General features: G+C 35.9%; 1 protein-coding gene across 8 annotated transcripts in view; it reads right to left on the bottom strand.

The window, feature by feature from the left end:
• The window catches only part of ST18 (ST18 C2H2C-type zinc finger transcription factor), a 170,424-nt gene that overhangs the window by 75,795 nt on the left and 69,550 nt on the right, over window positions 1-25,079 (bottom strand). For 3 of the 8 annotated variants that reach the window (XM_074898964.1, XM_074898971.1, XM_074898963.1), the window contains one exon: window positions 851-957. The exons of 2 other annotated variants lie outside the window; for them this stretch is intronic. The gene's annotated coding sequence lies outside the window, so the exon portion shown is untranslated. Of the gene's footprint in view, window positions 1-850; window positions 958-3,319; window positions 3,395-4,300; window positions 4,348-21,492; window positions 21,605-25,079 lie in introns of those variants that run through there. 3 more of the 8 variants (XM_074898967.1, XM_074898965.1, XM_074898968.1) reach the window with 3 other exon arrangements.

Below are 25,079 nucleotides of genomic sequence, written 5' to 3'. Positions count from 1 at the left end.
TGCAACTTTGCACAACTGGCAGTGCTGAATATAAACCAAAGCCATATGTTTATGTCCTTTTGCCAAACGACTACAGCAAATAGTTCTATTATTCCCTTAGGTAACCAGCGTGTGCCAAGTATTTCTATTAGTCTGCTTTACCAAGGCTTTAGAGGGCAGAGTCACAGCTTCATGAAATTAAGGGGCAACTGCTAGCTTTTTAAATTTAGAGAAAAAATATATAGTCTACCATGCTGAAATGCAGCTCAACACAAGCTGATGTGTGATCCCACTTTCTGAAGGCTTTTTTTCCTGTATTTTTATTTTCGATGTAGTTCAATGTCTTGTCACTACTTTCTGAGCTGCTAAGTATAATTTTTTCGATTAAAGAAAGTGTCAATATTCAAAAAGAAAGAAATTATTTGACACCTTGTGATCTTTTACAAATACACCAAAGTTTTTATCCCACCCAACTGATATATAGTTTAAAAACCTCAATAGGCATCATCCAAAAAATTTCACAAATAAACTATCCTTCACAGATTAAATTTAAGTGCATTATGTAATACATGCTCACTTCTGGAGTCATATAGATTTAAAGATAGTTGTGTTCAAGTCAGTATGTAGTGCTAACAGATTATAGTTCTGAAAATTAAACCCTAGAATTTCTAGGTATTTACAAAGATTTACATCTTTTTCAGTTGTTCAATATTGTTATACCTGACTGTTTAAGACTGCTGTTCCCAAAATAACAGATGCTATGCGAGAAAAAGTCCTAGTGTACATGACACTACACATGAAACCACATAGTATTATACTACTAATAGATAGATTTTGGCTCAAATTCATTTTTGTAAATAAGTTATCCCACCTTTGCGTGTTTCCAGGTGAAAATATGTGCAGATTCCAAAGGGCCAAATTCGTCACTCAGCACAAGATGCCTGGCCTGATTTAACAGATAATCCTGAAATTCATTCTCTGAAAAAAAAACCAACAGAAGAAAACCAAAAAACAGCTATACTAAGTAAACGTAGATGAAACAGCACACTATTTAAATCAAATGGGCAAATAATCCGGGTGAACTGTTTTCTTGTGTGGTTTTTCAAAGATGTGGTATAGAGGCACCAATGATGCTTCTAAAAGGCAGAAAGAATAATAATTTTTCTTCTGTTAATGGTATTTTATTTATATTGTTAATGCCCTTTCTGATAGCTTATGAAATAGACCTGCTCTAAGAAAAGTTTTTCTTCCTGCACAGACACAGTTCCTGTATGTAAAAATCCTTACTCAATGTTTTTACTGCATCAGTTACTGCACACTTTGACTGAGTAGGACAGTTCAATACATGATGTGAAATAAATGAGAAGCATTTAAAAATATTTTAATAATAGCAAAAATGCCTCTGGATGGTTTTTTTGTTTTTGTTTTAAAATTTTATTTTGAATATCAGAATTTGAAGTTTGGCAGACTGATAGTCCCATCATAAGAAATGAAGGAAATCCTTGACATTTCTCCATGCTCAATTTTTTATTCCTTTCTGTGGGAAAACTCCTGCTAAATCAACGGTAGCAGCAAGGGAAGAAGAGCTGCAGAAGTTTATGTCTGAGTCTACAATACTGAGGGCCTTGTATTCAGAAATAATGAATACCCCAACCCTTCAAACACTTAAAGTTGTAAGTACATGCAACCTAGGAAAATCTGTTTGTGAGCAGTTATTATGGACAGGTTTTATTTTAATATCACTTCTGCCACTAGTGACCAAAATATAAAACTTTTACTATGACTTGTGATTTCAGAGTCCTTTTCAAATAGTATTCAGTGTATTTAGTAAAATAGCTCTATTATTTCAATGTATTCCAATTATGACAAAGTTTGCAGAAAAACTTCTGGAACTTGAAGGTCAAAATTTAACTATTCATTTAATGATATCATATGAAGTTTTATCAGTAAAATTTGTAACGTTACAATTCTGAAATTGGAAAGGCTTATTCTAACGGATTCTCAGGGAAGCTAAAGTTTATTGAGTGACTAATTTCTGCTTGAGTCCCAATAGATAGAATATTAGTTGCATCCCATCAATAACTTTTAATTAAAATAAATACAGTTTTAGCAAATAGAAAAATAGAAAGCAGATGCAAGATGATAAGGAAGGGAGAAAACCCAGAACAAAACAGTCCAATACAGAAAAGATTTTTTAAGCAGTTTTCTAGACAATATATTGCTGGAAAAAGATGTTGTTTATCCTCAAAGGCCTCTTTCCCTGTTATGCTATTTCAACATCCATGAAAAAAAACAAAAGGAGTCTTAAAGCTTTCTACCTGCCTCTTCCTCTTTGTTCAGAACACACTAACCTAAAACAAAAGATCTCTGAGAATAGCTACAATGGTGAACAAAGCTCTTTCAAAAGCCTAAAACTTAGCAGCTTTTTGTCTAAAATCCTATCATGTTATGTATTTATTAGCAATATATTTTTCATTTATTTTCTCAAAGATTGCCAATAAAGAACTAAATCACATAAGGGAGTAGCTGTAAACCCTTTGAGTTCCCTAATGTCAAACTCATTAGCATCCGAATAACCACACAGCAGCACATCATCTGCACAATTGCAATTTTTTACTACTTTTAATAGCGTTTCTCAAAGGGCTCATTTTCAACTTTCTTCAGTGGTTAGTTGGTTCTCTGGGGAAAAGGAGCTTCCTGACGCTCACAGCTTCCACTCAACAACCAGGCCGTTTGCTGTCAGAAGCATCAGCCCTCTGCCCTAACCCCATCTGCTGTCTCTCTCATCCTAAGGGACCAAGAGTTAAGACAGCACAGCTGAGATCCACTTGAAAAAGTGCACAAAGGACGGGAAAATCTACAAAACTTTTCACATTTAACTTTACATAATAAGCTAATACACTGAAAATTCTTCTTTTAAGAATAGGAGTCTGGGCTGGATTGGGGCTGGGAGGCAGGTTTTAAAATTGTACTGTAAAACTACATGCAACAGTGCCATTTGCTATTTTACTCCCATCTGCCTTGCATGTGACATCATCAGCTATCTTTGCAAAGCAGAGTGTGCTTTAGTAGGACAAAAGCAAAACTTTTACATAAAGCACAAAACCTGAACCCCTCTTCTGCATTTAATCACTACAGAAGTTACTGGCTAGCAAGTATAAATGTGCTGTTTTCTATTTCTTTCACATAACAGGATACTGGCTGCCATACAGCTGATTCGTGGGTGAGTACCCACATTTGAAGATACGGTGTTTCATAAAAAGTCTAATACAATGTCATGCATTTGTCATGTTATAAACAGGGAGTGTAGGATTATGCTGTGTCATGGGATGTGACATACCCCTAATGGAATGTAAATTATGCGTCACCACTGTCCACACTCCAAGAAGCAACAGACGTTTCAAAGTGCTGGGATCTGCAGGTAACAAACAAGAGTTACTGCTGATTTCACAGTAACATCAAGATCTTATACAATATGTTATTGAGAAACTCTTTATTATATATTATGAATTATAAAATTAATCATGGGCCAAATATTGAGGCATTGCAATAAACGCAGATAAAATTCTGCAGTGCCAAATGGAAAACTTAAGATCTCAGACACAAGAGCCCATAAAGAACATCTATCTAGGTTATTGGTGACGCTGAGGATAAGATAATTGTAAATGAAAATAGTATAGAACTAATTTATTTGTCAACCAAAGTTCTTTGGTGGGATCACGTCCCTTAATTCCACATGTATCTTCATTTGACCCAATCTATTAGTCGATTCCATTAACTTATTTGTCTCTTTTAGTAAAGAATTCAAAAGGATTCTTGATGGCAAATTATGCCTACACTTCAACTCCCTATATGTCTGAACAGAATTTTTTAATCCTGAAGGTAAAGATTGCCTGCCTATAAAGAAAACCTTCATCCTTTTCAACCAGCACCTCAATTCAACTAGAATAATAAACTTTATAAACTCACAAAGATGGAATAAATGAGTTGCTTGAGTTGTCAGTGTAATGGTTCAGTGAAGTCACCTGGAATCTTTGCAATTTATTCTTTGTTTTATAGCCATTTCCAGTGCAACATGATTTTGTACTGACTCTGAAGTGCCATCCTACTGAGATTCATGAGTCATACTAGGATGCTGATGTGAATCACCATTTGGGCCCTGATCCTCAAGATCAGATGTGTGTGACAAATTCCTTCAAGCAACCATTCTTGTTGACCCATTGTCTATGAGTAAAAGTCCACTCCTTCAGCTCATATTACTAGAGTACCTGAAGATTTAATAATGAAGAAAGACTTATTCTACAGTCAAAAATTATCTCACCAGAAGTTTGATGTTCTTTTCTCTGTCAGAATTGCAGTACACAAAGCTGCGCTACACCTGTAAAAGACCCCAAAAACTTTTTTTGAGCATAATGGATATAATTTCCCGCAGATGAATTTGATTTTCTCTCATTTACCACACCACTAGTTGATATATTGCAAATATAAAAATGAATAACCACAACAGTTTGCGATTTGTTAGCTCAGAATGGAAGTAATAGCTAAGGAAATAAAATCCAATGTGCTCACCATTATGATCCCTGAATATTTTTTGTGTTTCTACAGTGACAGTGATTTCTCTTTCTCAAGATAAAATAACACAACATATTTAGTATTTGAGAAAGAAATATGTGAAAGCAAAAGATGCTATTACATATGAATGAAAATATATTGAGCTCTTGACTGCAGACAGATCTTTATCCTGCACGGGCTGAAGTACGTAACTTTACACATTAAGTTCTGCACAAATTTATGGGTCATCTCAGTGAGATCCTTAAGTGCGTGTGTAATATTCAACACATGAGTAAATAAATGAATTTCATTTGGCCTTCTAATGCTTCACTTAAACACCCTCACTGTAGTACACATGGGCAGACTTGGAAATCTGAAGGAGTCTACTTGCAAACATGATTTTTATAACATTTGAGCTTCAGAAAGGAATTTCCTTGGGGCAGAGCACTCCTCTTTGCACTTGTTTTATTAAGTGCAGGGTACATGTGGAATGGAATTATTGCTGCTTCAACTATTGCATTTTCTTTTTCAACTATAAGTCTGAACTTTACCTTAGTTCTACCCTGAGATGAACAGAAGGTCATGTTACCAGTGCAAGACAGCCTAGTAACAGACAGTTGTCCTTCCACTACCTGTAAAAACACATCCCTTGCACTCATTCTCTCTTTTAAACAGGGCAGTAATTCCAATGCAATGTGCAAGATCGTATTTCGCTTACCAGAAGGGTTTAACTTTCACCTGATTTAAGCAACAAACTATCCCTCAAAGATGCCTGAGGCTTTGCTGTAATTAACATAACTGCATTTAGATGCTATTCATGACCGATAATTCCAACACCTTGTGGAAAAAAAAAAAAAAAAAAAAAAAAAAGGTTGCATGCTGTAAACATTATAAACATATTCAAATAAGCTTAACACAATCTGCCATGCTTATTTCTGCCTAGATCATGGACCAGCGAAATGGTTAATGCAAATGGATTTATAATTTGCTTTGGGGGGCCAGTTTCTTCTCCTTATTTATTAGCCCAGCTGATGGGGCAGATTTGATGAGGCACTTCTGGAATAATTGAGTCATCACACAAAGAAGGCTGCTAGCATTCAGAGTGGTTTTATCAGCAGCAAGCAGGCCTGATTACTGACAATTACACTCTGATCCGGTGATGGAGGAGAAAGAGCCAACGAGTGGGAAATGTCCGTGTTTCTATCCAGGAATAATTTCTACATTCATTTTACATGCTAAGTGTTTCCTATCTCTGCATAATAAACTGTAAACAGGAATAGATGGCACAATGTCCCTTAATATTTCCTGGTAATGAAGACACAAATGTACAGTGAGTGCTGATAAATATAGATGAAACATAAGCTATTCTCTGAGTCTGTATTGTTACCTTTAAAATAAATGCATTTTGGTGGTAAAAGCATAATCATAGCTAATGCAAAAAAATGACAGAAGATTGAAGCTGTCCTTGTAACTACACAGAAACTTTGTAAAAGTCCTGTTAATCACTGCTGCTCTAGAGGCTCATAAGCTGAAGGTGATATACTGGAAAGAACATAATTTTGTTTCTCAATAGTCAACTATGTAGGAACTCCTTCGCTTTGACACAGTAAAGGAGAGCAACAGCAGTGACCTCCATTAACACTTCAGGGATAGAGCACATCTCAATGCTAAACTGAAAAACAATGAAGCTGGTCCTAGAAGACATCTTCACTATGATAAATTCTCATTTCCCTCTCATCAGCCTTAAGATAGTATTTATAATGAATAATAGAGCTAGACCATAGATTTCATGAGTTGTGTTTAGCAATGTATTATTGCCTTTAGGAGATTATTTTTTTTAGCAACCAAGATGCCATAAAATGTCAGTTATTAACAAAACGCTGAAAGCAGAATTTTGGAAAAATCTGTTTCTTCTCTGACTCAGGAAAAAAACATGGAAACAGACATACTGAAGAGCTGAAATGTAATTTTGTGTTTGTTGATGGGCAATTATAGATTTCAGCTGGAAAATGTTAATGCTCTAGTCTAGGGAGAGTTTTTCTTTTTTAGAGTTGATCAGGCATGAAACACTGAATAATAAACTTCTGCATGCTTGTTTATTCCTTTTCCTCTTTTTAAACTAATTCATAGCTTCAAAAGAACTAAAAGTTGTTCTCTGTTCTCCTGCCGTAACTATGGTAACTATGTTTCATTAAAGTAGCCACTTAACTTCAAGGCTTGTGTTACAATAATATGCATTATTTTGAGTAAAACCACACCATAACAACCTTATGATTTCAGAGCAATTTTAAAAGAAAGTTCAAAGAGCATGCGTCATTGAATCTGGAACACAGGGTTTGTTTTCTTTTAAAACATGTTTACTCTTTTTCAGCCTGCATGACTTTTCCTGCATGGAGTCATCTCTGTTGTGAGGTACTGTGTGGGGGGACTGCTACTGACTTCATCAAAAGATGACCATGCTCTGCTCATCGAAGGGGTGCTTAATAGTTGCAGGATTGAGGCCAGTGGGAGATGCCTGAGTTTACAGATCAGTATAACTAAAAGCAGAGAAATTCTGTCGGTTTAATTATTCTGTTATGGCCTCCTTCAACATCAGGAAGATTCTGGTCCTGCTCTAGTATTGCTACATGCCTGCTGTTCAGCCACCACTGTTATAGTCCTTGTACTAGCGAAATAGTTAGGAATCTATGGGTTTGAAGGTCAATTTTATGGGGGTGCTGTTATGGGTGCACTGAACCTCTACAGAAGTGCTGGAGTTGATTAGGTCCAGCAAAAGTGGTCATCCCTCAAATACTTACAGGCTTAATCTAGGTTACTCTATTCCTTGCCTGTGATTTCTGACTATTCCAGCCAAAATTTTTGGGACTGATTTAATAGCCAGAATTAGGACATCACACTTATGCTGGACAAAACCCATGGCTAATTAGCTCATTGAACATTCTCCGACATGGAGTCAAAAGGAACAATGAACCTAAAAATACGAACTGTTTTTATAAAAGGAATATAACTACTATTCTGCTATCCTATACATTCATCCTCCGCTTTCTGAACAACAAGCTCTCTTCATTAAGCATGACAGACATGTCCCATGAAAGGGAAAGTCTCACAAAGGGAAGAAGTGTGCCTTCCCTCAACATGCAAATCACATATGTTCATTAACTTCAAGAGGGCCATGTGAAGTACAGTCTGCCACCATCTAAAAGACTTGTAATGACCCTAACTGCTAAAGATAATGGGGCTTGCTTGCACCACTGCATTGCCCTGAAGATCCTGGGAACATGCTGAAGAGCACAGGAAAAAACAAACCAAGAACAAAAATACGACCTTAAAAATCAAAATAGTAAAGAATATACAAAAAAAAAAAAAGAGACATATTTGTCAGATATCAAAATATGCGCGTTCACTGGGTCAGACTTCTTATCTGGAAAGGTTTCACTCAGCAAATGTTTGGGTCAAGTGATTGGAGCAAGAAAAAGGGTGTTCAGTCTGTTCAAAGTTATGTTAAGAGGTCAGTGGCACCAGGGATGGTGGTTTAAATTCTCTTTTCAGAGCCTTTAGAGTGGGTGAAGGTTATTTCCTAAAATGACACCTGTCTTCTGTCACAGACATAAGCAGAAGGCAACATGATTGAGCAAATAATTGGGAAAAAAAGGGATTCTGGAACAATCTTCCTGCCTCTGCCACTGATTTATTCTGTGACCTTCAGCAAGTCTCTTCACCTTTCATCTAAATGGGGATAACGATGTAGAGTGCTGTGAAGTGCTTTTGTGCATATCTAACCATGCTTTAACGTAGTGAATATTACTTTCATCCTCATGCGTTCATCAATTTAATAGCCTGCTCATTCTTTCACTTCCTCTGAAACTCAACTTGATACTTCAAGAGTATGTTATTACTTGGTATTTCCAAGGGAAAAAAATGTTTTCTTTTTCTCTTCAAGTTTTTGTTTGGTTTTTTTTACTTAAAAAAACCAGCCAAACAAATAAAAAAGGACAATTCTGAGAAGAACGGGTACTAAGTTATGCATGATGAATGGCAAAATAATTTAAAACACATTTCTGTTCTCTTCTTTCTTAACATATTAGGCAATCCAGAGGTATTTACAGTTGTTACAGAGGTAACAACTGTACTGTTGGCATGTCAAGTCTTTATCTTAAAAATCTGTTTTGTTTGTTTTCCTCTAAAGAGAAATATTGTACTAGGAGATATCTTTAACTATTTTGCTTTGAATGGTTTTGTTGTCAATGTTCAAAGTGTCAGTAAGGTGTATATATATATATATATATATACACACACGTGTATATATATAAATTTATGTGCATATTTATATATATATGTTTGTGGTAACATTAAGTTTAATACTATACCCAGCAATTACTGTATTTAATTTAAAAGAAACTGAAAGAGAAAAGTTTCTTTCAATGTGAACATATTAGATGTCTGGTAAGAAGATAGCCCATTGTACCCCTAAACAATACCGAGTTAAAAATAACACTACAGAAATGTATCTTTGAAATATTATTTTCTATTGGTAAATAGTAGTAGCCCATTATTCATCCTATTGCAGCAAACTTGACTTGAACAAGATGAAAAAATATCATCCTATGGAGACATGCTTTACAAATATTACCACTTTAAACACAGTTAGCCTTCAGAGTCCTTAGTTTAAGCCTGGCTCCATTGAAAACAACTAGAACACTCTTGTGGATCTCAATAATACATATTATTTGCATGTAAAAGCACTCACATACCATTGCTATTAATCACACAGGTGTACAAAGATACACTCCTGGCCAGAAGAACTTACAAAGATGATTAAAAACTATTTTGGATATGACAGCTCTAAATAATAAACAGCAGTTCAGAAATTCCAATAGCACATTAATGAAATTTTGTTATTTTTGTTGATGGTTATGTCATTCTTGATAAGTAGGCCTGTATCAGGTGTCTGAATATATATGTAATAGACTGGCTTGTTGTTTGGATGTCACATTAAATCATGGGTTCTGCCTCATCTGTTGACACCTTAAATGCCAAGATGCGTGCAGGAAAAGGGATGGGCTGGGGGGTGGCTTTTGTGCTCAGGGCAGGATCCTTTTTTCATATGTTGTGTTCACCTACTCCAGAAGACAGATTTCTATTATCTTTTGAAGAGGTCTGCATCATTTTGCATCAGAACTATGTCCTGATACAAGAAGTGGTAGCTGTGACTTTTAAATAATCAGCCTCACTAAAGGCACCATTATGGCAACCAACAGTGTTCTACCTTAAATCATTTTGACAATGCATTCTCTGTGCTGCCCATAGACTTGGAGGGTGTCCTCAAAACATTCAAAGCTGGGACAATATTCATGGGCAAGAAAAGTCCAGAAGCAGCCAAACAGGTGTGTACTTCTCTCAGAAAAGGCCTTTTTAGATAGACCTTTTGTACACTAGTTCTATCCTAGGCGCCTTTTAGGGGCCACACCTGAGAGAGAAAGTGAATTATCAATGACATTTTTTTAAAGAATCAGTGGTTTAACACTAATTTCTAATCAGATCCTACAGAAAGGAACAGCTCGCATGGCAGCTGTACTTTTCCCAGGGTTAATTACCTTTCACTGCTCTCTACTAATGAGTCAGCTGTTCCTGTCATCACACAACTACACTGTGTTCATCTGTAGCTCTAGCTGTGGACAAACAGAGTAGCTAGAGCCCTGTTTACATATTGGTGAGGTTTGTTGTGCAAAGATTTTGCAAAGCAGTTTAAAAAAAAAAAAATTACGTAAAACTCCTTCCATTCCCATGTCTCTTTTCATGAAAGCAATTGCCAACACCATGTTCTCAAGGTTACTAAATTAATCAATAGAAATCTAAGGACATGAAAACTAATAAAAATTCTTTTTTTGTAATATTGCATAATAGTTTTATAAGGAAAATTAGATCTGTGTAGCTATCTAGATTGTCTTATCTGATTGTTGGGTGAGGATGTTTATTTATAGCTTCTTGGTCTATGAACTAGAAAACTTCTTTATAAAATATTGTTTTAAGCAGTAGAATAGATAATAGTGCAAAAATTAATGCACTTAAAGAAAGAGTTTGTATTATTTTTATGGCAAATTCTAATGAGACAATGATTTAAGGCTTTCAGTAACCTGCTAATGTTTTTGCATCATTCTAGAAGGTAATTCAATAGCAAGTAAATAGAACACATCATTTTCTAGCTGGGGTGAACAGGAGGTATTCTTTATAGCCATATAAGATAAAGAGTGATGCTCATAGATCACTTTTATATGCCTTCTCTAAGGACTGTATAAAACTTGGGGGATATTTAGAAAGGCTAACTGTAACAACAGGGAGGGAACTCACACTTGGTTTCCTTTTATTGTCAAGAAAGAAGGGGCAATGGGCTCCTCCACAGCAGCAGTGAGCACCTACATTTAGTCACTAGCGGTTATTCCAGCCTTTTCTTGGGAAGCTACGAAGACTATATCTGAAGACAGGCATTGTGACAGAGCTTCCAGAGCTCACGTCCCATTTGGGTTAACAATCAAAAAATGTTTGCTTTTCATATAACTGAGGACAGGGCTCTAAGTTGGCACAGTCTTCAAAACATAGTTCTATGTTAAAATTGCCTATATGGAGGTTGTCTTGATCTGGGCAGATTTCCTCAGGGTAAGATCTGTAGGTGTTAACAGAGAAAGTAAATTTTCACCATACACCAAAGTGACACACCACACAGTATGTGTTATGTGAGAATGAGCTCAACTTTTTACAGTTGTTCTGCAACAGGCCCATTCATAAAGATATTTTTTGAGGCTGAATCCCTCGCTATCTGTCATATGAGATAATGGTAACTTGACAAATCTAAGGCAGGAATATGGTCGTCTGAATATGATGATGGAAGAAGAAACTTAAGCTTTCCAGGTCAGGGCTAACCTTGCAGGCTTGGCAGCTCAAAATGTGATAAATCTGCATTTGAAAATACCAAGGTAAAAGCACTGTGGGATTCCAAGGTATCACTTGAATAGTCATCTGAAAAATGAGTAGTGTACTTTCCTTTGAACGTTACTATAATGAACCACCTCTTTCTCTCAGGCACCTTAAGTTGTGCAAGCTGTATTGACAGTCTCAGACACTCAGAGCTATGTGAAAATGTGAGCTGTATGGTTATGGTCTTTTAAAAGGCAGATATTTATTTATTGCTCTATTAGAAACAATTCTTCTGTTTGGTTTGGGAATTTTATGTGAAAGTGAATTTCCTGAAGGTGCATTAACTGGGCTTAATGATTCACAGAAACCTCTGATCACCCAGGTCAGGCCAGGGAAAACTGTTATTATGTAATGCCCATTTTGTCTCAGATTCTCCCTCTGCTCAAGAGATTATTCCTTCTTCCAAAACACTGTATCTCACTCACTCCTAATGTTAAAAGCAGTTCTTAGGGATAGCATTGGCGTTCTCCATCTACTCAAAGGTATTCATCTGTTACTGGCTTGTCTTTTCCTGAGTACTCAAGAAGAACGTTAATGCCTTCTTCATCCACAGGCAGGAAAACTGGGAACAAGTCCTCTCCACCCGGTGAATAGGAAAACCTAATGCCTTGGACTGAGTTTCATCCTTTCCTGAGATGCAGTCTCCTTAACTTGAACTCCATCAGCAGCAAGTCTTACTAGCTCTCTGCTAGAAGTAGACTTCATGCTGTACACTTAAGCAGCTGGGATGCTAGAAAACAAGTTCTCTAAAGAGCTTGTTGGGTTGATGATAGTCCTACTGTGGGGATGCCTCTTGGAGGTTTAGGAGGGAGAAGGCATACCAAAGGATGTCTCTGAAAAATGGAGGGCCGAAAATCATGACATTTTCCATACTGTGCCCACTTAAAAACTTGACTTCTTTACTTTCAAAATATCATCAAAACAGCCATGTAACTTCTAAATTTAAAAGATAGGGATCATCATGCAACTAACAAATAAAACTCCCACAAATTAATAAGGAAGCAAGCTATATGACCTGAAGGGTACCCACAGTGCTGATCTTGCTGTTTGAAGGCTAGCATTGATTGAAAGCAAGTTGCACTTCTTCAATATTACAGTATTATTCTCTCTGATTACAAAATAGTAGCATATTATTCACATTAATAACAATAAAAATAAGTGGTATTACTAATGTTGTTGCTACAAATAACGTTGGACCCAAAGCATTCAGAGCTAAAGCTATTTATTCTTTCATGCTATTCAAAATGACATAGGGATATTTAAGAAAACACTTTATAAGGACAGCTACTAAAATGTTGATTGCGGTGAAGAAAACTCTAAGAATATTATATGTGAGCAGGTTCAGCTTTTCAGGATAAATGTTAGATCAGTCTAAAGGGTTATGTTTATTGAACTTTTGTAAATTTATACCACAATGAACTTTGCATGCCCATGATTTTGGGCGTGATTTTCATTGACTGAGTCTCATCTGTCTATGGAAGTGTTACTGGAGACACATAGTTACTAACCCTTGGTAAAACTCATTGTTACAAAATTAGATCAAGCTGAGTGTAATCTTACAGCAGAGTTTACTACTGTGGCTATCCTCCTCTCAGAGAAAGAGTATGAAAAGGCTGTCAGAGACCCAGCTATGGCTCCCTGCTTCCAAGGTCAACCTGTGCCTCCTATGTTATAGGTTAAGGTAGTGTATAACCACATGCTGTTCCACAGGGACCATCCACTACATAAGGGTTAGCACAGCTTAGTGAAGCTCCATCCAGCTCTTATCCGTGAAGGAATTCTGAGTTGCCCACTTAGAAATACAATTTAAGCACTTTGCCTCGATCTGAAGAAACTTTGAGAACCTGTCCCTAGAGCTTTAAAGGATGAAGATCTATTTAAAAAACCCCCCACACCTATGTGTTAAAGCTATGGGTATGGTAAACAATCCTTTAAAAAATCAGGATTTGTGTCATCAAATCTCTTCAAATATGGAAAAACATAATTGAAATCTATGCAAAGTATGTACAGCAACTGAAATTTTGAACTGCAAGCTTGCTTGTTGTTTTTAAGATAACATGAGGAGCATAGAATCACTATAATGATGCCCAGAAACAGAGCAAAACCATCATCTAATCTATCCTTCTATTACTCAAAGTCTGAGAAACAGAGTCTTGAGAGAGAGAAATCACAGAGGCACCCCTAAGAGTGCCTACACAGTCCAAGTAGTGACCAATGGGAGAAAGAAAATGTGAAGCTGAGTCTGGAAATGCTTCTCTCAGCAGTATTTTAAAAAATCCACCTTGTTTAAGGTAGAAATCTCTACTGTATTTTGAAATGAATGGATATTGTAAAATCTTTACAGCTTATTTCTTATATTTAAGAATTAGTTTTGAGAAAACAAAACCTTTTTTGAAAGAAATTATAATGACTTCTAAGAATAAATCAGGGAATCGCCCCCTTCCGCTTTGTAAATATCACATTTCAGGGGGAAAATTTGGTCATCTGAGCTGCACAGCAATATTCAGTTTTGCTGTTCTGCTCTTCACTAATATCTGAATACACACCGAATTTCATCAGTGTTGTGTATATGCAAGAGGAAACTCCTGGTTTAAGGTATACCACATTATTCATATCCCTGTCTTGTATGAAATTGCTAGAAACAGTAAGTTTATGTGGAGACAAGATATAAGAAAAAAATCAAGTCCAGTTTGTAGGCTGGACAGGAAAGACAGGATTCACCTTCTTAACTTTACGTGCCTGAAATGCAGATATATATTTCTGGGGTGGGTAGTAACCACTGGCTTCACATAGTCTCAGGGTAGCCTGTAGACAACCTGCAGGCATTTCTGCCGCTGTGTAGATGTGTGATGTACCTTACTTACTTCATACATCTACTTCAGGGTGAGATGAATTACATCCAAGAAATGTCTCTTTCTTTCCACTGACTCTAAAAGGAATCTGGATGACTGGCGCAGGTTTAGACGCTTCCACTGCACAGTGACATTTCACCAGAGAATTCCTAACCAAGGAACCTATGGCAATCGCTCAGCAGCATCTTACAGTTTAAATAACACGTACACTATGTGGCTCTGAGCTGTATTTTAAAATAGGGATGAAAAGCAAGTGAAATAGAGTAGGGAACCATCCTCCGGGAATGAAGGCAGTGCCAGTCCTTGTAGGAAAGAACTGGCAAACAAAATGAAGCTGATGAACAAATAACAGGGAGCACTAGTGAATGGTGTAGATTAAAAAAGAGAAGAATTAGCCACAATTTTGAAATGAGCAGTGTGGCTTCAGAGGCACAGGACAATCAAGTGTCAAGAGGCAGAGAAAGGAAAAGGTCAGCATGATATAACAAATAGTTTTTATCTAGATATAGAAGAATGAAGACAATCGAGTTCTAAGTACAACAGAGGGAAACTGAACTCCAAGAGTTGGTATGGACAGTATTTTATAAAGGAATAAAAGTTTTCCTGATGAATAGATGTGTCACACGAATTAGTGTATAATAAATGGACAGTGTCTCTCAGCTTGAACTATTATTGTCTGAATACTGTTGTTTTCTTAAGTCAAAGTTTGTTATTTAAGCTTATCTGTTGCTTGGTTACCTGTGAACTATTGTATACTTGAGAAACAATGTCACCAGTGACAGTGGCTCTGCATTTTTTTTTTTTTTTTTTGGTTTGTTTTAATCATACATAATGCCACATGCCCTGTTCTATTTGTTGTCTTCTGGTCAGTGCCAAGTTTTCAAGCATAAAGTTAAAGAAATTAAAATCCAAATTTCTTCTAGCAACTTTTGTTGGCCTTTGGGAGCCACAAGATTCAGGTTTTCAAAAATGAAAATGTTGTAGCTACATTGCCTACCACAAACCCTTTTTTCAACATGTAAGGTGAGTGTTTAGGCAGAGAATTATCAACAGAAATATTTGCTTGATTTGTGAGTGTCAACCAGGAATTTTTCACACGAACTCAGTGAAAGATAGGTTTGTTTGGTTTTTTTTTTTTTTTTTTTTTTTTTTAAATAGCCTTTATATCTTGTTTTCTTTATTTTGTGTATTTATTCCAAAGAAAAAAAGTCTTGGTAGTAAAATTCATCATATCCAAACAAAAGACTGGCAGCTTAAGTAAGTATATGAACAGGGGGAAGGGAGACTTATTTCCTGAGTTTCAACAGATGTCATACTTAATTGGTTGTGAAATAAACCAGAGCTACTCTCGGCCTGTTTCCCTAGTTTCAGCTGTGAAGACACTTTCAAACATGTGCATTTCCCTCCTGCTTGTCATAATGAGGGTGTGGGGTGAGAATCAAACCTCCAAAAGGAGTAAAGCAGCATGCATGCTGCATACAGGCCTTCAGATACACTAATTAAACAGAAGTGAGAGTTGCATCTTTTGTTCCTACGAGATACACATCAATACAGCATTAAGCAAGACACTTCTGTTGAGGGGTGATTGTCTTTGCCTTCTGCTAGTACAAGGAAGTCATTGGACTATCCCATTCTGTACCAACTTTTTCCACCTTCATGTGTTTTCTCTCTTAAACACCCTCTTTCCCAATTTGGAGCACTGACAATATCTTACAAAGGGGAAATGTGATTATATTTATATTATGACAGAGAGAGCATCTCCTAGATTTATTTTTTTCCCCTTGTGGATGTTTTCTGCTAGAAGCAACAGAGTAACACCACATATAACACAACAACAAAGGGGAAAAAAAAAAAAGAGAGAGAGAAAGGATTGTCAAGTATAAAATAGTTTGTCTAAACATGGTGAAGGACACAAGAAAATGGGGAACAAGACTTCTCATAGACAAGAAAGATCAAACATTTGTAACTGTGGCTAACCACCAGTTGATGGTAAGCCAATATAAATAAAGGTATGCATTTCTAAATGACTAGGGCAAATCCTCATGCCTTATTGTATGTAGCACTCTAATTTAAAATGCTCTGTTGAACTTCATGGGAAAAAGTTAAATATGTGATAGATGCCTGTCTGTGAAACTCAGTGAGACCAAGTTAAAGAAAAAAAAAAAAAAAAAGGAGAATAGTGTTTATTAAAACATTTCAAATAGAAATGTAATGGGAATTGCATAAAAGGAAAAATTAAGGCCAAGGTCAAATATGTTTAATTCACCTGTGACAACCAAACTGAACAATATTTGTTCTTTTAGTTTAGACTTGGAACCCAGATCCCAGGAGTGCTAGGACAGAGCTTTAATCCCTTGAAAAAATTCAAATTCCCAAAGTGCGTGATGGAAACCAGTATAATCCTTCCTGAAGTCAGAAATAAAATAGAAAATACTATCTTTGCTATTAAAACAAGAGCAGTCATCACAATCTTTATTCTTTTAATGTTTTACAGGTCTGACTTTCGGCGGATGACCTCTCTTGTTTGTCCCTACATGTTTTCCAAAATATAAAAGTGAAATAGAGTCCCAAGGGCACTGTACTTGAAAGGTTATGAGAGTTAGAGAATTTTAACCATGCCTGCCAAATCAGCAGATGGCTTGTGATTATAATTATATGCATCAATAAAACGAATAATCTTTACAAAATTTGAATTTCTACTAAAGTAAGGGATTTAGTAAGCAGATGCAACAGAATGCATTTTCTTTAACCCTTTTTGTAGACAGTACTGCTTCTCACAAAAATAATGGGAAAGCTCTCCGTAAAGTAGCTTGACCATACACTTGAGCCTTAAGTATATGTTTCTTTTGACCAACTGTCAATGTTATTTAGAGTGATTTATGTGTTCAGTTGCACTTTGTTCACTAAATGTCGAATGCTTATATATAAGATGATTCCCATCAGACCCATACTTCAAAATGGTGTTTAATTTTATAAAATGTTAGAGATACAATGAAAATGTCAAGTGTACTCAGTTTCTTCATTTGTATCATGATGGTAGTTCTTTCTGTTTAAGATTTGGTGCTTTTCGATGTGTTGTATGGAGGCTGAGTTTACCACATTGTTAGGGAAGAAAATGCGTTTTCCCAAAATGTGGGAAATTTATTAAATGTTTTGTGGTGTTTGTGTTTTTGTTGTTGGTGGTTTTTATCACGAGAAATTGAATTACATAAAAGAAAATAAATCAATACAAAAGTGACAATCCTGTATTTCTATGACCTTACTTTCAAAGTTACTTTTGTAACAAGACCTAGACTGTGTGTTAGACTGTGTCAAACTTCTGCCTGAAGTATGAAAAAATAACACAGTAGAAAAATTAAACAGAACAAACAAAAGGCCCCCTAAGCCCGATCTATTTCTGGACTGCATCATAAAATTGTTATTTGAAGACATGATGGAAATATCCTATACTCTTCTGATATAACAAGGAAGAAAACATTTGAGAACGGTAATCAGTACTTTTTTTTTTTTTTTAAAAAAAAAGTCTCTTTGGGATACTGTAGCTGCCTACCTATAGTATTTATCATTTATTTTATTCAAGAATTTTAATGTGGAATTTTATTTGAAGAAGGTGTGTGTGTGTGTGTTTTTAACTACGTTAATATCTCTGATGTGAACAGTGCAAAACAGTGTTTTGATGCTCATTAAAAAGTGGATTTTTACTTCAGAAATGACAGAGCCATTACTCTGTATCATGTAAATCCTTCTTAGCATAAGGATTATTGACCTGATAGTCCATAACGGTGCCTTTGGAGCCAATACTACTTTGTTGTGGCAATCCAGCTGCTGTACATGTGCTCTAAATTTTTTTTTTTTTGGGGGGGGGGGGGCACTGAAGGTGTCAAATTTTCTCCTGAGATTTAGGGAACTGACCTAGTGACTCTTACTGTCACCTGAAGAAACACAGTTAAGAAGAAATTGGGATCTCTGATCCTCACATGAAATGACATTTTGGAAAGTTCTAAAGCACTTTTTAAAAATCTGATGCCTCATGGAGCAGAGTTCAAATACATGCCTTTAAATTAAAAGCTATCTCCTTTGAACCAAAGTTCCTTAATGGAGGGAAAAGTTCACATATGAAGCCAAATCTGAAAAAGGAGCTAGCAAATGTTACCTAAATCTCTTAAGCAAATTAATAAACCCCTTGTCTTCAAAACTCTTACATACCCACTTTACTCTATTGAAGTGAGACATCAACCTTACCTCAGTGGAATCACTCATGTGTACAAATGCTTGTAGACCTACCCAAGAAAGTAAGCCCCTTTTTCATTATAAAGTAACTTTTGCTGTTAGATAATCACATTTTTTGAACCAGAAAGTTGCTAGTATTATTATGTCTTCCATGAACATAAATGAGAGCAATTTCCTCCAAAGAGATTTTATGCAAGTACTAAAAAAGTTAAGAGGGAGACAGTATTTTTTATCACTAATTAAACAGTATCTTTAGTCTGAAGTGATTAAAGATAATTAAAATTCAGAAGCACTGCTTCTGCAGTTTTTAATAATCCACAACTATGCACACATAAACTACAAGGAGTGACCCAGTCCCAGTCCTATATGTATACTTCCAAAATTATTCTGTTAAGTAACAGAGATTGTGGTCTAGATGCTCCATATAGATATGGATGTAGTAGAATATAAAGTTTACTCTGCATGTTATTTGCTATGTTTTGTTTTGGAGTGACAGAGCCAGGCCTTTGGGATGATTGTCTGTGACTGACCTTGGAGATATCTGCTCATGAGGAATCATCAGATATTTTGGGATTACTGGTTTAAAAATCTATAAGCGTGCAGAAAACTGAATTAGAATTATTCAAATCGACTGTATAATGCCAAAAACTTTTTCAGAACCACATGCACAACTTACACTCTTGTCCCCTGGAACTGTGCACAAAGATATGGACAAAGGCCTTATGCTGGATTGTAAAGTCAAAAAAGTCCATTTCTAAAAAACGGTGTGTTGCATAGTTTATCAGGGAGATCAAATGAAAGACATTAATTATCAGAAATCAAGTTTTATTTGCCTTTTCTCTTAGATGTACCTAAGAAATGACAGACAGGAGGGAAAAAAAAAAAAAAAAAAAGCAGCTATGAAAAACTACAGAAACTTACTGTGGCTCGACCTGTCAGATTACAGTAGAAGTATGATTTTTGTAGGACTGCTGCATGTGCATTACCCCTATGAAATTGCTCTCTACTTTTAATAGGATAAAGGACATCTGAACTTATTATTCACTGATGTGGTGAATGCTGAAATATCAAATACCCTTCACTCTCATTCACATAGATATGTAAAAAGCATAGTGACTGTGATAGGGATGTGCTCTTTTTTAAATCTGTGTTGATGCACCTGAATATAAAATATCCTCAGACCTTAGCTGTTAATATGAACAGAAAACTTAATACCAATTAGCAAAGTTCAGAGCAAAACTGTGTTGTAACATTGTAACTTACTAAGTCTCTGCTGTTCAATTCAATTAGGAATGAATTATAGGATTTAGCTGAGAAAGCAAGCTTGTTTTCTGATGCATGCATATCATATTTTCTGAGATAACATAAACATGTTTCTGAGATGCACACACCTTAAACATATGGAAAATAAAATTAAATACAAAGTTTACTCATGTTCAGTTACTTCCTCATTAAATTTCCTAAACTGGAATTATTGGGAAATGCAAAAGCAAACATAACTGTTACTTAATATGTGCTGAGTTTCAGTGAACTGGGATACTGTATTAGTGAACATAGTTTTTTGCATATGTACACCTTTTTATATAAATATGCACATGCAGATTCATATATATGCATTCACACACACCACTTTGCAAGGAAACATCAAATTCATACGTTAAAATGTCACATTTTATCTTAGTTTCTATAAGCTGTGATGATACTTGTATTGTCCAAGCAGTAAAAAAGATGTCCCTGGGTAAGCGACATATCGTAGTGAACTGACTTCTGTGACCTATGCAGAGTTTTAATTAAGTGAACAGGTTATCCTGACACATCTAAATACACATATATTAATAAGTGTTTTCCCAAATTAAATAACTCTTCCAAGACGAAACAAAACAAAACAACACAAAACCAACTGTAATGCAGGCTGATATCTAAACCCCACTTCTTTTGAGAAAGCATTCTTAAAACATATGGTTTTCAGTGGTTTGGGGGGGGTGGGGGGGTGGGGAGAAGCATTACTTAATTCACACAGGCATCTTGCAATAATATCATGTCGGTTTGAACCTAACATCCCCTGAGCTCCAAAGTGCAAAGCAGACAGAAACATTTTATCAATGCAAACAAGACTTTCTGGCAACTTCCTGTTGCCATTTTTCAGCAAAATAAAGGGTCCTGAGATACTAAATTGAAACACTGCTAGAAAAGATTTTATCACTGGTTACACAGGCAGGCACCTGCTTTTGTATCAGCTAAACATTTGGCTGCTGTGCAAAGAAAATAGGTAATGACTGTGTAAGTGTTTAACAGCAATCTTCAACTCTTTAATTTCAGCTCACGTAAAAGACAACACTGAGATATCATGTAAAAGCCTTTTCTAAAAAAACCCCCAAAATTATAGTAACAATTTCATTTATATCTGCATAGTTATAAAAACTGTACCAGGTATTTAGGGGTGTAAGTAGCTGGCTAGTGGACTGAAATGTGTATTCATACATATAACACATTTTCAGCAGATTTTTACAGAGAAGTAAAAAGAAACTTTCTGTCTGTAAAGTTCATCAGACATTAATGTACATCTGAGGCAGTGCTTATTGTGTGGCAGTTCTTACAAATAATATTTCTTTCATCACACTGTAATTGCAATATCCAGTTCACAAAACATACTGTTTCATGTTACTTTCGGAATTCCAGAAACTTTTGTAAGCTGGCGAATCAGACAGAGAGAAAAGGAAACAAACAAACAAGAAACAAACCCAACCTTGATTCTAGAGACATTTTTCTCCCCTTCATGAAGTGACAGGGGGGAAAAAAAAAATCCTTTCATTATGACCTACTTGTCTAGAAACGGACTTTCAACCCCATGGTTAGGCTAAGATTTGCTCTACTTTCTCCCTAGGGCATAATTGTCAGACTGACTTACCGTGTGCCTTTTAGCCTTTGTTCTGCCTCTCACGCTGACATCAGGGAAGCAGTGATGTAGAATAAAGCAGGGGTGGGCTAGGTTAGTCCACTGTTTGTGTCGTTGTGTGGTGTGCAGGGACACTCTGTGATACTCTAGTGAGCTGCTAAGCTTTTTTTGTAGGCTTTGTGTCATTTACTTAACGACCAATCTCATTAGCTGCCAGGGTACAATGGGCTGATGCATTTTCTATGTACATACTCTACACAGTGACCCTCAAGGTTGCCGAAGGTCTATTTAATCAGTCAAAATGCTGAATATATTTGCAGTAAATCACTAAAAAAAAATACGGGACCACAGAGGTATCTCATGAGGGTTTACTCTTTCCTGGGAGTTATTTGCAGGTAATAAACTGATAGGAGTTGTAGGCAAAAGCAAGGGCAAAGAGGGAAAAGGGCACTCACTGGGTTTGCACTGGTCACCTTTAATTTAGGGAACCTTGGGGGCCCTGCATATTGCTGTGTCTCTGCTTGTTAATTTTTCCATGCAGTTCATGCTTCAGTGTAATCATGTTATCACAATTAAACCCCTTTAAATAAGAAGAGCAGCACTAACAAAATACACAGCCTTTCACACATTGGGGAGGGGATATGTGTGTGTGTGGTGGGGTGATATTTATTTATTAACTTCCTTACGACAGGCAACCTCAGGGCTGGCGTCTTTGCATTTCTAAACTCTAGTCAGTTACAAGGTAAAACCCTTTTAACTCTTATGAAAAATGAAATGCTGAAAAGCCCTATGAATCACGACAGCTGTCCATAAGTAACAGGGAGAGTTCTATTGTCCAACTTGTCCCTGGGTAAAATGAATACTTTACAGCAGAGGCTGTTCAGCTTGGCTAAAGAGTATGGGGAGAAGGGGAGGAGGTCACTGGAGATTTCGCACACTAATTTAATCTGGGAAAAGGACAGGCACTGCATCTCACTTGAACAGACTGGCGGCAATCTGGGCTCCCACAGAACTATCTCCTTTTGCCTGTGCTCTATTTATTCCTTATCTCTGTTTACCAACCGCTAGGTCCCTTTCATTCACACCACGAGGCCGTTCTCCTACTATCAGTCAGCAGCTGACACTGTGGAAGAGCCTCAAAGGCAAAAAAAAAGGGATCAAAACTAAACCAAAGCTGTATAAACAATGCAACAGTAGAAGTAAATGCATAAATCCTAATTCTTAACCCAACCCACAGGGTGCGAACAGAACCTTTATAGTAAATCCAACAAACCCACCACAGTGAGCTATGGGCTACAGAGGAAATGGGAAAAGCCAAATATCATTCATGAAATCACCATCTCAAGCAGAAACATTGAAAAAAGGCATTGGAGGATTTTTAACTGGTCTCAGGATAACAGGTTCATCAGTCCTGTATATCCCTCAGCAAGTAATGAGGTGTACATTTACCTGTGTTCCTGATATAAGGTGAACAAGACCCTTTGTCACTTGACTATCTCATGGTTGGAAAGCCTTAGATAACTTTGCACTCACTGCTTGTGATTTAGATTAAAAGAAGTAGAGGCAACCACTTAAAAAAAAAAAAAAAATCTGTATCTGGAGGTTGTGATAATTTGGGTAACTTTACAGCTAGAACTTAAATGTCAAGTTGTTATTGAAGCATTTGTCCAATTAATTTTGCCTTTAAAACTCGATATTTCAATATTGCCCTTTCTCAGTCCTTAGTTGATACTTTTTCTTCTTACTCTAAGTTTTTAACACATTATGACAATAAAATGGGTGTAAACAGGAAAGACAAGATGAAGCTTGTGACTCTAATAGAGAAGGAAAAGAAAGTAATAAACTGTTTACTTTTGGCATTCTTGTTTTGGAATATTACGGTGACTTAACTGTGAATAAGTTATTTTTCTAATTTTAATGGTACCTTATTTTGTTTTCCTGAACTAACTTATTTAGAAAGAGGTTGCAGATATTCATAGAAAGACAGCAATATTGTTTCAGTGAAACATTCCAGGTTTTTAAACCTAATCTGTAACCTCCAAAGTAGGGATGTTCCTCCCAGAAGAGGAGTTCAGAACTGTTCTCAACTTTTCGAAACATAAATATACACATTAACAGCATATAGTCAATATACTGTCAACTTCACGATCAAGATCATTATAACAATAACAAAGAAAATGTTCCTCATTATCAAAGATGATCAACTGGACCTAATTTCAGTTTTGATTTCCACCTATGTGCATTATGAGCAATGAAGTCTTTACTACTTGGATCCTTTTTTCCAAATGAATTAATGAATTAAATTTATCCTTTCACCAGCTGCTAGGCAGCAGATGGAACCATTTCTGAAGCCTTGTTGAATTCAATCCATAAAACTCATTTCCTAGGATTAGCAGTCCAAAGTTTCTTTTAATGTTTATATACCGCTTGGGATTTTGAATTTCATGATGTTAAACTTTCAATTTAACTATTTTTTTCATTTCATATCAAACAAATATGATCGTTTGGATTTCTATAGCTTTGTAACCACACATTTCAGGTCACATAAGGACAAGAATTCATTTCAAAAGCAATCAAGTAATGCAAGATTGGGATCTGGGCGTTTTTTTGTTTGTTTGTTTTGTTTACATTACAGCACTACCATATAAACCATTTGTGTTATACTCAAAGATTGATTTACACTGGAAAAGTTTTATTATCTGTAACTTTGACAAAAACCTTAACATAAAAATTTAGTTTTAATAGGCAATTTGTGAAAGTTATAGTGATCGGAGGGTGTATGTGCTATTCACAGAAACATGACATAAAAATAAGTTTTATAGACATATTTTTTTATAGTTAACAACATAAGGTTTATCTAGTTCTGAAGAGTAAAAAACAGTAGCAAACGGTGGCAGTTTTGTGAACACTTCAGAAAACATTTTTTTTCTGTACAGTAGCAGGAAATATTAATCAGCTGCAGTACCCTGGACAGCTCCTTTTCTTTCATTTTAGGTTTTCTTACCTCTGCTACACATCTCTGAAACAATAACCAGAGATCAAAGGACTTCAACTGTAATTTCATTCACAAAGGTCCCTATTTATAGATCTTCGAACAAACTAAATTATAATTTAATGAAAGTTTCTACTTATTAGAAACATAGAAAAGAAAAAGCAAAACAAAAATACGCCCTCTCCTGCTCAGCTTTTAAAGACATGTTATATTGAAAATCTCAAGAATAAAACCTCATGATGTCAAAGTCTTCCTGTTATTCAACAAAGTAAATAAAACTAAAAAAAACAAAAAAAAAAAAGTGATTCTTGTTGTGTATAACAGTGATTTCCGCTAATTTGGCACAAGAAATCTATATTAATCTAATAATGCAGTAAGCCAAGAAGGCCACATAATAATAATTACCATTGAGTAATTGAATATTTAGAAGGAGGAGGAAAAAAAGGAAGACTGGTAATCTTAGCCTGCAGGCATGAAAGTACTCTAATACGCAGATGATATTTACAAGTAAAAATAAAATGCTCCAAACTGGGAACTTAAGAGGCAAAGCCTATATTTAGAAATTCCTCGTTTTGAATCGGATTATCTGTTAGCCACCTTATAACAG

This window comes from Athene noctua, chromosome 2 (assembly GCF_965140245.1).
Source record: "Athene noctua chromosome 2, bAthNoc1.hap1.1, whole genome shotgun sequence".
Classification (NCBI taxonomy): domain Eukaryota; kingdom Metazoa; phylum Chordata; class Aves; order Strigiformes; family Strigidae; genus Athene; species Athene noctua.
This window is presented reverse-complemented; position numbering and strand designations above follow the sequence as displayed.